Source organism: Dendropsophus ebraccatus, chromosome 8 (genome assembly GCF_027789765.1).
Source record: "Dendropsophus ebraccatus isolate aDenEbr1 chromosome 8, aDenEbr1.pat, whole genome shotgun sequence".
NCBI lineage: Eukaryota > Metazoa > Chordata > Amphibia > Anura > Hylidae > Dendropsophus > Dendropsophus ebraccatus.
In genome coordinates, this window is record NC_091461.1 from 36779182 (window position 1) to 36792007 (window position 12826).

General features: G+C 44.1%; 1 long non-coding RNA gene across 1 annotated transcript; it reads right to left on the reverse strand.

Moving 5' to 3' along the window:
- Positions 1-1191: 1191 nt before the first annotated feature.
- LOC138798525 (uncharacterized) lies at positions 1192-12387 on the reverse strand. Its single transcript, XR_011364093.1, has 4 exons — positions 12328-12387; positions 12111-12212; positions 7842-7917; positions 1192-1241 (listed from the first exon to the last, which is right to left on the reverse strand). It is a non-coding gene; the product is annotated as an uncharacterized lncRNA (long non-coding RNA).
- Between the last annotated feature and the right edge of the window lie 439 nt (positions 12388-12826).

Consider the following 12826-nt stretch of genomic DNA (forward strand, 5'->3'; position numbering starts at 1 on the left):
TTTTGAAAAGAGCCTGTTCGAGACAGGGAAAGAAAAAGATTACAGTGACAAAACGAAGCAATAAAAATAATTAATTATATTTACAAATATTAATAAAATCACAATTGACATCTAATTAGCAAAAAAAAAAAAAAAAAAAATTTCATTTTTGCTCATGATTGGTTCTCTTTAACAAAGAACTTTATTGAAAATTATTGCAAAAAAAAAAAACGGGGGAATTAAAAACAAAGACCTAGGAGGTGGGAGACCATATAGGAGGACGAGCTGTATGTTATCAATAAAGTGCAAGTGCAAATATCAAGAATAAGTAAAATAACTCATTGCAGCTTGATTTTAAACAAAAAAGGGTAAAGTGCAAGTGCAGAACTAATTTCATAAACCAATAGGCTGTATAAGGTAAGTGCTTACCACAATCTAAGCAAATGCACATAAACAAAATTACCTGGGAATCACAGTCCCAAGCCTCCCACCTCACACTCCCGCTTTTAAACTAAGCTGAGATTTCCTTTCCATTCTATAAAGCATTACATTGAAAGATGACACCAGTAGATGTCAAAAGCAATAGCACCTCAGCCTCCCCCTCCCTGTGGAATAATACAACAGAGCACGCTTACTAATGTATCCTATACAATGAGTGAGGTCTGGAGATGTTCATTGGGGGAGATTTATTAACCTTGCGCCCCTGGTGCAGATTTGACCCTTCTCCCTGGCGTATGCCAGCCGTATGCCCCACTAGATTGATGGGTGTGGCAGGGTAGGGAGGAGACATGGTCTCCTCCCTCACATGATTTATCATGATTTATGCCCACTTCCAGGTGTAAATCATGATACAAATCTACACCTGCTCCCGTGCAGAAGCAGATTTGTTGTGCCATGCGCAGAGCTGGATCAGTTTTCTAACAGGCATGCATGTCTTAGTACTAGTACATCAGTCTTAAATGTCCCCTATTGTGTCTATGTGCATGAGGTTTGCTGTAAAGCATGTCACTAAATGCTGTTAAAACATCTTATGTAGGATGACTGCTTCCATAATAATGTACTAAGAAAAATAAAGGTAGAAACAAACTAGAAAAATAACTGTCTCTAATCAGTTAATATAAATATATGTGATAAAGGAAGTTGGATATTTTCTTTTTGTCTTTGTGTTAAACTGCATGGAAAGACATTTATAAGAATGGATCTTGTATACTCACTGTTAGTGTGCTGTGGTGATGGAGCAGCAGCAAAATAGGGAGCGAAGCCTAAAAAATAGAAAAAGAACAAGGTAACATGAACAAGGATTTAAAGGCGGAAAGCATACTGACCAACTCCTATAAGAAAAGTCTCTGAACATACAAGGAGAAGTTTTTTCTCTAGCACATTTAAAGTGTGTCTACACATCCCTATACATAGGAGTGGCTGTGCCTGGAATTGTAGCTTGTCCCATTGAATGTGACCCCGTAGGTCAAACATTACTTGCCATCCTTGCCAACAGGCCATCAAACGTATAGTCAGTAGCGGTAGTGTATTATAAAAGGTTCGTTTTGGGCTGTAGCTCAGGGCCCTGAGCTCTTGGGGGGGCCCATAGCCACCCTAACAGACTTATGCTTTCAAATATGCAAAAGAACACTCCAGAGACACACCTACAGGTGTCAACGTAGTGAACTAGCCAGACCTTCCCTCCGGGAAGGAACAACCAAGCCAAGGAATGTCTCCAGTTAAGGAAACCACCCAAGCAAGGTATCCGTCCACTTACAGCTGTTTTGGGGTATTTGCCCCTCATCGGTGTGGAGTAGGTTTCTGGCTAGTGGGAGCAATGCTATTACGTGCATGCAAAGAGAGATGATGGTTGACCTCAGGGAGCTCAACCAAAAACACCACAGAGACACCATCACAGGTCTCGACGTGAGTGTATTCCAACATTGCGCCCTGGGAAATCAAATATGCAAAAGAGCACTCCAGAGACTTATCTCTCTTTGCATGCACGTACTAGCATTGCTCCCACTAGCCAGAAACCTACTCCACACTGATGAGGGGCAAATACCCCGAAACAGCTGTCTGTGGATGGATACCTTGCTTGGCTGGTTTCCTAAACTGGAGACATTCCTTGGCTTGGCTGTACCTTCCCGGAGGGAAGGTCTGGCTAGTTCATTACGTTGAGACCTGTAATGGTGTCTCTGGAGTGTTCTTTTGCATATTTAATTTCCCAGGGGGCAATGTTTGAATACACTTACGTCGAGACCTGTGATGTTGTCTCTGTGGTGTTTTTAGACTTATGCTTTCAGTGGTGTATTGTGTCCTGGCCACAGTTCTGCCATGACTTACAAAAAAAAAATGCTGCTTTTTTACCCCAATTTTCCGTAAATCAGGGAATACCTGCAGTCAGGAGAGAATTGAGTAACGTTAGAGTACATACTGAAGGACCTTAACATGTGACTATGATGTCAACACAGGTCCCTTACAGACTGCACTATAGATGAGGAATACTAAAGTTATAGGTATGTGGAAAAGAGACAGGGAGGAGAATCAGTGAAGAAAGGGTTACAGGGTGTCCAGTCTGTGGTGGGGGCAGGAGGATACAGGGTGACCAGTCTGTGGTGGGGGCAGGAGGATACAGAATGACCAGTCTGTGGTGGGGGCAGGAGGATACAGAGTGACCAGTCTGTGGTGGGGGAAGCAGAATACAGGGTGACCAGTCTGTGGTGGGGGCAGGGGGGTACAGAGTGACCAGTCTGTGGTGGGGGCAGGGGGGTACAGAGTGACCAGTCTGTGGTGGGGGCAGGGGGGTACAGAGTGACCAGTCTGTGGTGGGGGCAGGGGGGTACAGAGTGACCAGTCTGTGGTGGGGGCAGGGGGTACAGAGTGGCCAGTCTGTGGTGGGGGCAGGGGGGTACAGATTGACCAGTCTGTGATGGGGGCAGGGGGGTACAGAGTGACCAGTCTGTGGTGGGGGCAGAAGGATACAGAATGACCAGTCTGTGGTGGGGCAGGGGGATACAGGGTGACCAGTCTGGAGTGGGGGAAGGAAGATACAGGGTGACTAGTCTGGAGTGGGGGCAGGAGGATACAGGGGGACCAGTCTGGAGTGGGGGCAGGAGGATACAGGGTGACCAGTCTGGAGTGGGGGCAGGAGGATACAGGGTGACCAGTCTGGTGTGGGGGCAGGAGGATACAGGGTGACCAGTCTGGTGTGGGGGCAGGAGGATACAGGGTGACCAGTCTGGGGTGAGGGTAGGGGCACAGAGAGAGTGTGTGTGTGTGTGTGTGTGTGTGTGTGTGTGTGTGTGTGTGTGTGTGTGTGTGTGTGTGTGTTGGGGTCCAGTGTCTGTATTTAGGTTGAGGTCTGGAATAATGTTGAACTGAACTGGGAGGGAGGGGGTAGTACATAATTTTATACTTTAATGCTTTGATGACACCTGTCTCCAACCTTGTGCCAATAATATAAAAATAATATTTCACTGGGGCTCACGCTGGAGATGGATCAGGAAGTCCCGCTTCCTAATTCACAGGTACAGACAGAAGGGAGCAGAGACAATGGCGCCTCTGTTAAGGTATTTTGGCACCAAATTCAAAATGGAAGTAATTTAGAGAATGAAAAGTGAGCACATAGCTGCCTGATAATCATTTACGTAAAACTTTACAGGTACATGGTAAATATCCCATATTTTAAAGAGGACCTGTCACCCCCGTGCCGAGGTAACAGGCTCCGGGCCCCCCGTTAGAGCACAGGAGAGTCAGATGCTCATACAGAATGAAGGGGGAGTCCGATGCTCCGTCATTCTCTATGGGCAATCGGACTCTCCTGTGAGCGCGCCGGACTTCGGGCGCTGATATCTTAGTCACCCGACCGACTCAGGAAGCAGGACCTGGCGGGATCAGGTGAGTATAGGGTGCTCCAGCGGGGGGTCGGGAGCTTGTCACCCCGGCACGGGGGGTGACAGGTTTCCTTTAAACACCACACTAGTGCTGCCATACTTACAGTGGGGTGGGGGGGCCCAGGCTTGGTAAACAGCCCGGGGCCTATGGTAAAGTTATTCCGCCGCCAGTCAGAAGCCATTTAAAAAAAGGCATCTAAATGTTTGTAGTGGGTATCTATTTTGTATGCACTACATATATATATATGAGAGGTCCCTATAGAAATAATGGTGTACATATATACAACAATAACTCATATCCTTCTATAGATTCCATAATACAATACTGATATTTTCTTGATACCTATTAAAACCATTAATTCCTCTGATGTATTTATCTCTAAAAACCCCTAATGCCATTGCTGTACAATAACATATGCCACATGACTGGCACCAACAGAAATGCATGTATGTAGCAGATATGTAGTATATACATGTAGAGAGCCCATGGCTGACGGCAACGTTTCTTCCCCGCCACCCCCACATTTACAGTCTCTATTACAGATATTCACATTGTTTTCTTTGTGTAAATAAAGCCTGAGCACTCTATAAGCTTCTATAACTCTCTGCTTGGCCTCATGCCGGCCCACAGCATATATACATCAGTGGGTGTGAGGGGGTGTATGGAGCGGGCTGAGGAGCTAGGTCTTCCTGATACACAGCGGGTGTGAGGGGGTGTATGGAGCGGGCTGAGGAGCTAAGCCTTCCTGATACACAGCGGGTGTGAGGGGGTGTATGGAGGGGGCTGAGGAGCTAAGCCTTCCTGATACACAGTGGGTGTGAGGGGGTGTATGGAGCGGGCTGAGGAGCTAAGCCTTCCTGATACACAGCGGGTGTGAGGGGGTGTATGGAGCAGGCTGAGGAGCTAGGCCTTCCTGATACACGGCGGGTGTGAGGGGGTGTATGGAGCGGGCTGAGGGGCTAAGCCTTACTGATACACAGCGGGTGTGGGGGATGTATGGAGCGGGCTAGTGGGCTGAGGAGCTAGGCCTTCCTGATACACAGCGGGTGTGAGGGGGTGTATGGAGCGGGCTGAGGAGCTAAGCCTTCCTGATACACAGCGGGTGTGAGGGGGTGTATGGAGCGGGCTGAGGAGCTAAGCCTTTCTTATACACAGCGGGTGTGAGGGGGTGTATAGAGCGGGCTGAGGAGCTAGGCCTTCCTGATACACAGCGGGTGTGAGGGGGTGTATGGAGGGGGCTGAGGAGCTAAGCCTTCCTGATACACAGCGGGTGTGAGGGGGTGTATGGAGCGGGCTGAGGAGCTAAGCCTTCCTGATACACAGCGGGTGTGAGGGGGTGTATGGAGCGGGCTGAGGAGATAAGCCTTCCTGATACACAGCGGGTTTGAGGAGGTGTATGGAGCGGGCTGAGGGGCTAAGCCTAACTGATACACAGCGGGTGTGAGGGGGTGTATGGAGCGGGCTGAGGAGATAAGCCTTCCTGATACACAGCGGGTGTGAGGGGGTGTATGGAGCGGGCTGAGGAGCTAAGCCTTCCTGATACACAGCGGGTGTGAGGGGGTGTATGGAGCGGGCTGAGGAGCTAAGCCTTCCTGATACACAGCGGCGCTCTGCTGCTATGTGCTAAGTTTTAGTTTTTTTTAAGTAGTAAAAGGAAACAAAATTGGTTATGGTTGTAATGAAACATGTCAGTTTTACAGTAACATGCATTGCATAAAATCAAAATACCCCTTTTTTTTTTTTTAAGTTTGGACAGCGGGTCCTGAAAAATATAAGCCCTCATATGGCTCTGTAATTTGAAAAATAAGAGTTATGGCTTTTAAAAGGTAAATTGAAAAGGGAATAAAGAGGTTCAATTCTTTATCATTTTTAAGGTATTTGTTGTCGGTAAACAGTGTTAGATACAGCCGTATATAGTCTAGGTAATGCTCTGTAAGCTCAGTATATACAGTATAGTATTATAGTAAACCACTACAGAAATGTGCACAGCTGCTCATACAGTTACTGCAGAGAATTTCCTGGACTAGATCCATTTGTATCCATATCACAGCTGAGAGCAGGACGGGGTCTTCCAGGTCTGCAGTGTATGGATGTAACAATGTTCTCAGTCACTGGCAGAGGGCAGATATGTCATTAGGAACATTATATACTAATACATCTATGTGCAGACTTAGCGTATAGAGTCTACAAGTGCTCTGAATCAGTCATGTCAAACTCTGGCCCGGGGACCAAATCTGGTGCCATTATTTTTGGCCCACCATGCATTTGAGAGTTTGAATTACATCTGGCCTGCCATGGCTACTATATGGGACTATGGGGGAGCTGGCTATTATATAAAAGACTATGGGAAAGGGCTGGCTACTATATGAGACTACTGGGGAGGGCTGGCTACTATATAAGAGACTATTGGAAAGGGCTGGCTACTATATGAGACTACTGGGGAGGGCTGGCTACTAAATAAGAGACTACTGGGGAGGGCTGGCTACTATATATGAGACTATGGGAAAAGGCTGGCTACTATATGAGACTACTGGGGAGGGCTTGCTACTATATACGAGACTACAGGGGAGGGCTGGCTACTATATAAGAGGGTATGGGGGAGGACTGGCTGCTATATGGGACACTTGGGGGGCTGGCTATTATTTGGGCACTATTGGGGGGGCTGGCTAATATGTGGGGCAATTTTGGTTGACTTCCCAACTACATGGGGTAATATTGGGGGACGTTGGCTGTTACATGGGTTGGGGTTTAATCATGTCATAGCAATTTATCATAGTGCACAGGGCTGGGAGACGCACACCATTGACAGTGCCAGGACTGAAGTATTTGCGCTTCAATAATTATCAAGGTTGGCTCGCGATTTTGTCCAATTTTTTTATTTTGGCCCACTGTGTATTTGAGTTTGGCACCCCTGCTCTAGATCTATCGGTGTGCCGCAGGCTGTCTGACAATCCTGTCACATCTGAAGGCGACTACTGAAATACTTTTTCTTTCCAATTAACTGGTGTCAGAGATTTGTCATTTACTTCTATTCTCAAGTCTTCCAGTACTTATCAGCTGCTGTATGTCCTACATATCTATGTCTATGGCATACAGAAGCTGATAAGCACTGGAAAATTTGAAATTTTTTAAATAGAAGTAAAATGCAAATCTCTGGCACTTTCTAAAACCAGTTGATATAAAAGAAAATGTTTTTTTGCTGGAGTTTCCTTTTCACCTCTGTGTTTCAACAGCTGTGCTTTATAGGGAATGTTCCTGGTTGTTGTTGCAACTTTTTGAGCTGATAACTGACCGAGAGATGTACAGGCACAGTTCTTGTTGGATGTCCCTATGGGCCCCATTACATTAAAAAATTATCAGCCATACTTGGCCAATTGCCGCCTTTTCTGGCCGATATCCGTTTGATGTAATAGATCATGTTAAAAGGCAACGATCAGCTGACATGTACAATGCCGGCTGATCGTTGTCTTTAAACATGACCTATCAAAATGATCACAATAGTGAAGGTCTGCTGCCTGTCGCTCCGTGAAACAGGAGCGGCAGCAGCAGCAGAACACCATTTTCTTGACTTGGCCAAACTAGATGGTCCGAGCTGCCCCTCCTGCAGCTCCCTGGGGCCCCACCGCTCCTCCCAGATCATTGTCTGTGCTTGTAATAGCACAGGCAACAAGCAGGGAACGGAGAAGGAAGCGGGCGCTGACATGACAGGTCAGCAGTCACTTACTCCTCTACATTGCTATGTATAATTCGGCCCTAAGTGTTTACTTCTCACAGTTTGTTCTCCTGATCAGTCACAATCTGATCACTGATCCTGACCAATCAAAACTATTGATATGTGTCTAACATTATTTGTAGTTGTTACATGGTCAGGATGTGGCAGTAATTTTAGTTCTGTGTGTAATAGTGATATTGGTCATTGGGAGGTTATGAGGTGTCTGTGATCTGTAATGTTTCTTTATATTAGTAGACAGAATCTCTCTACTTACATAGAGACTTTTTCTTGGCTTTCTTTAACTTTTTGGTTTCTTTTTTCCTTGTTTCTTATATTCAGGATTCTTCTCCCTATTGTAAAAGGAACATATTTATTATCATATATATATATATATATATATATATATATATGTATTACACCATGGGGGACATTTATTATTAACATTAACTTATAAATTTTCCGCATCTCCAGCCCTATGGGAATTCATGTAGTTGCGGACTGCCTCTACATAAATCCAGTGCGCTCTGGTGCGCACCGCCGAAAACGTACGCCTGCTGAGGACTGGAGTAGGTTTTCGGCGTATCTTTTGGCGGAACGGATGGTGAATCGCGCGGACTCCGAGTCCGCGCCCTCCGAGTCCGCGCCCTCCGTTCCGCCCCCTTCACACCCCCTCCCCGCCCCTCGGCGTACTCTGTGGAAAGTGCCGATTTGCGAATATTTTATTCGCAAATCGGCCATTTTCCGACGAAAATCATCCGTACGCCGGATGATAAATTTCGCCCCATGTGTATAGCACCTTACAAACCTTTATAACTCTATGAAAATAAAGTTTAATTAATTTAGCTCTACAAGTTTTTAACCTTTAACAATTGTATAACACTGTTAGGATACACTTAATAAAGGGGTTATCCAGGATAAAAAAAAAAAATAGCTGATTTCTTCCAGAACTGAGGACAGTTGTCTAAGCCTGAATGACCCATTTAACCGATTGAATGTAGTCCAGAATATGTTCAAGTAACAGTCATGGAGATAAATATTCATTCAATTAGAATTCTGTTTTTTTAATGGTCAGACTTTTGGTGCGTTTACTCAGAGAGATTTATCTGACAGATTTTTGAAGCCAAAGCCAGAAATAGACTATAATCAGAGAACAGGTCATAAAGGAAAGACTGAGATATCTCCTCTTTTCAAAGCCATTCCTGGCTTTGGCTTCAAAAATGTGTCAGATAAATCTCTCTGTGTAAACGAACCATTTGTCTTGTGAGCTTGGAGGGTTGGCTTGTTCTAGTACAGCATGTAGCACTATCCAGAAGAGGATATAGTAGTGTGGGACACAGATGAGCATAATGGTGTGGGGGCAAAAAGAGGTTAAAAATATAAAGGCAAGGAAAGGTGGGGGTATTTACTCCCTAAGCAGACTGAGGTGGCGGGACTGGCACCCCTTTCTCTACTTTCTCTGTGTATTTAAACCTGTGTTATGACTGTGTATTATGCACCTTATCTGATGAAGAGAGCCTAGCACTCCAGAAACGAGTTATGTGCGCATTACCCAATAAATGCCTTTTATTTACTTATTTAGTAGATAAAAAAAAATAAAGTTATAATTAGGTAGGTAAGGAATCCCCTCATCCACCAACCCCCTTCCCAGGAGGGTGCCTTCCTAAGGATTGGACTGGATCACCAATGCCAAGTGGCAAATACGCTGACATTTACATATGTGCCACAATGTCATCAACCCTCTTGTATACAGTCTATGTAGAGAATATGAGCTGTGCAAGCTACTGGAAAAGTTGGATTATTGAGGCTATTTGAGGTTAATATATGTATATAATATATACCTTCTGGATCCTGGGAAAGCTGAGTCACTAAAAACTTTCAGAGTCCTGGGAAAAATGTGTTGCTGCACAAATTAATGAACATGGGTCACTTGTTGCAAGAATGAGCTTGGATCAATGTAAAATGAGACCAGCATTAGGCATCAAAAACTATCTATACTGGCTGACAGCAAACAGCCCTGCACTCCAAGTGAGACGACGCACAGCGCTGATCTCATCCACACTTGACCCAAAGCTATTAATTTGTGCAACAACCCAACTTTCCCAGGTCTCTGAAAAGCTTGCAACTCAGCTTTCCCAGGATCCTGAACGGCTCTGCCCATTCATATACATCTCATTAATAACCTTATTGTTTTCTGAAGGCAAAGAGTCTTGAGTGATACAACTTTTTCAGGATCCTGAGAAACTCATAGTCACTAATAAGACTGCATACAAGTGGGTTGAAGACATGGGGGGAGATTTATCAAACTGATGTAAAGTAGAATTGTCTTAGTTGCCCCTAGCAACCAATCAGATTCCACCTTTCATTTTTCAAAGAATCTGTGAGGAATGAAAAGTGGAATCTGATTGGTTGCTAGGGGCAACTAAAACAATTCTACTTTACACCAGTTTGATAAATCTCCCCCATAGTATCTAATGTCATCAATGTCATTATTTATGTATGTATAGAATGTGGCTATGTATCCCTTATGATTTTATAGAGCAATTTTATCCAATGCATCTGTATTTTTACAGTATATTTATTATTTTTTCTTTTAATTACCATATTTTTCTATTTTTAACTGCATGAATTAATGTTTTATATTTTTAGTAAAGAACAAATACATTTAATAGTTTTATTATCATTTTAACATCCTTTTAATCATCTATACATTTTTCACAACAATCAACCATCATTGTTAGACCTTGCAGACCAGCTACTTTTTCTTTTCTAGTTGCACACGTAACGAGTCCGCAGGGGATTTCACACTGCACATATAGCAGCAAATCCGCTGCAATACTTGTTCGTTCCCATTAGAATCTATAGTCCTGCATTCTCAACACAGATTTTTATTCTGTTGCAAGAATGTAGTGGTAAGTTTCTCTAACTACTACGATACTGGGCAGGTTAAAATAATAAAGAAGCCATGGTTACCCGCTCCCGCTCACTGCGCTCCAGTCTGCTTCTCCAGGTCCGGCTCACAGACAGTCCGCTCAGCCAATCAGTGTCTGCGAAGGGACAGCACAATGATTGGCTAAGCGGACTGTCAGTGAGCCCGCGAGCGGGTAAGCATGGCTTCTTTATTATTTTAACTTTCCCAGCATCAAAGTAGTTAAAGAAACTTCCACTACATTGTTGCAGCAGAATTCAAATCCGAGTTAAGAATGCAGGGTATAGATTCTAATGGGAATAAGTGGATTTGCTGAGAGATGTGCAGTTTGAAATCGGCTACGGAGTCGTTACGTGTGAACCTTCCCTAATACTGATATATTCGGTTATTACTAATCCACAAGTCCTTTACCACCCCTCTTTTCAAATGTGCCACAATGCAGGGGTGTAGGTGCTGGGATACGTGATGTAGACTTAGGGGGGTGATTTATGGACGGATGTAAATATACACCTGGTATAAACTGCCCACAGCAACCAATCACAGCTCAGCTTTTATTCTACTAGAGCTAAAAGGTGAGCTGTGATTGGTTTCTGTGGGCAGTTTACACCAGGTGTATATTTACAACCTTTCATAAATCTCCCCCTTAGACCATAGAGTAAGAATATACTAGATGTATGACACATCATGAGCCACTGATAACCTGCTGCATCCCTGGACTGTCTGCTGTAAGGCCCAGTTCACACTACAGAATCGGTGCAGAGAACCCCCCGTGCAGCATTGAATCCTGCCTTCAATCTCTTAGAATGGGAGGGCTTGAGCGCCTCTGCTCTCCGCTCAGAGAATTGACATGTGGAGGTGCGGAGAGCAGAGGTGCGGGAGCCCTCCCATTTAAAGAGATAAGCTCATGTGCTGCTGTGTCCGATCAGTCCACTATTGTAGGGGGAGCTGTGCATTGGATCGGCCCACAGTTGGTGGAGGAGAGGACGCCATCTTGTTTTCCTCTGGTGATCACTGTATACAGGCAATCCTACTGGGAGCAGAGGCCTGATCCAAAGGGAAAGTACAATCTACAGGAGGCGCATTGCTATATTTCCCTCCAGTAGTGACGAGTAACATCACACACATCCTGTCACTATTCTGATGGGGACATTTTGGTTGAGCTCAGTCTCCTGTACTATGGGCCATAACTATATGGGGAGATTTATCAAACATGGTGTAAAGTGAAACTGGCTCAGTTGCCCCTAGCAACCAATCAGATCCCACTTTTCATTTTCCAAAGAGTCTGTGAGGAATGAAATGTGGAATCTGATTGGTTGCTAGGGGCAACTGCGCCAGTTTCACTTTACATCATGTTTGATAAATCTCTCCCAATGTGTTTGATCATAGCCTCTAACTGGAATAATAAATTATCTGCAATATATATATATATATATATATATATATATATATATATATATATATATACATACACACACACACACACACACACGCCGACTGCTCTGACTAAACCTACAGCTCCGGTCACCATATAACCTGCTATACATATATATATATATATATATATATATATATATATATATATATATCATTCACCCTCATGTTGCCCTTTGCTGTTACCTGTTTTCTGTGGTCCCACATATATATATAGTGCGAGTGTGAACAAGCCCTTTCCTCAGGATCCAGGGTGTCCATGTAGTCAGTGGTCCACAATGTCGGATCCTGAGAACATAGAAGGAAATGTTACCATCAGTGCGGGTTCTTTTCTCCTCTATAGTATATTGCTGTTACAATGCATTAACCACCATTTAGCATATATATATATAGTGTAACTCACCAATTTCTGACTTGTTATTCTGACAATTATTCTGCTTTTCTTTAATCTTTCTGGAAAAACCTTGAAATAAAGAACAGAAAACAACTTTCTTACACTGGGCTTTATGGTAATTACTTCTCTTCTTTATCCAATGTGCTTATTACCATAGCTGTCTCAGATATGGCGGATACCAGACTGGGGAGAGTAGAGAGCTTGTCATGGGACGAGGAAACATATACAGGAGGTGGAAGATGGGAAATAAGAAGGGAAAACAGGAGATGATGAGAGGGATACTTACTCTCCAACTGCAAGCAGAAGCTTCTAGAAAACTCCAGGTTGTTGACAATTCCATAGTAACCTGGTCTGTGATGTCATAGCCTGTGATGTCATAGACTAATCCACCACAGCCAATTCAGTACAATATATGTCTGTGTATATGATTGGAGAGTGACACGTATAGATCGGCTGCTCCATTACATTGCACTATGGGGGTAATTGTCAGGGTGGATTATTATATATC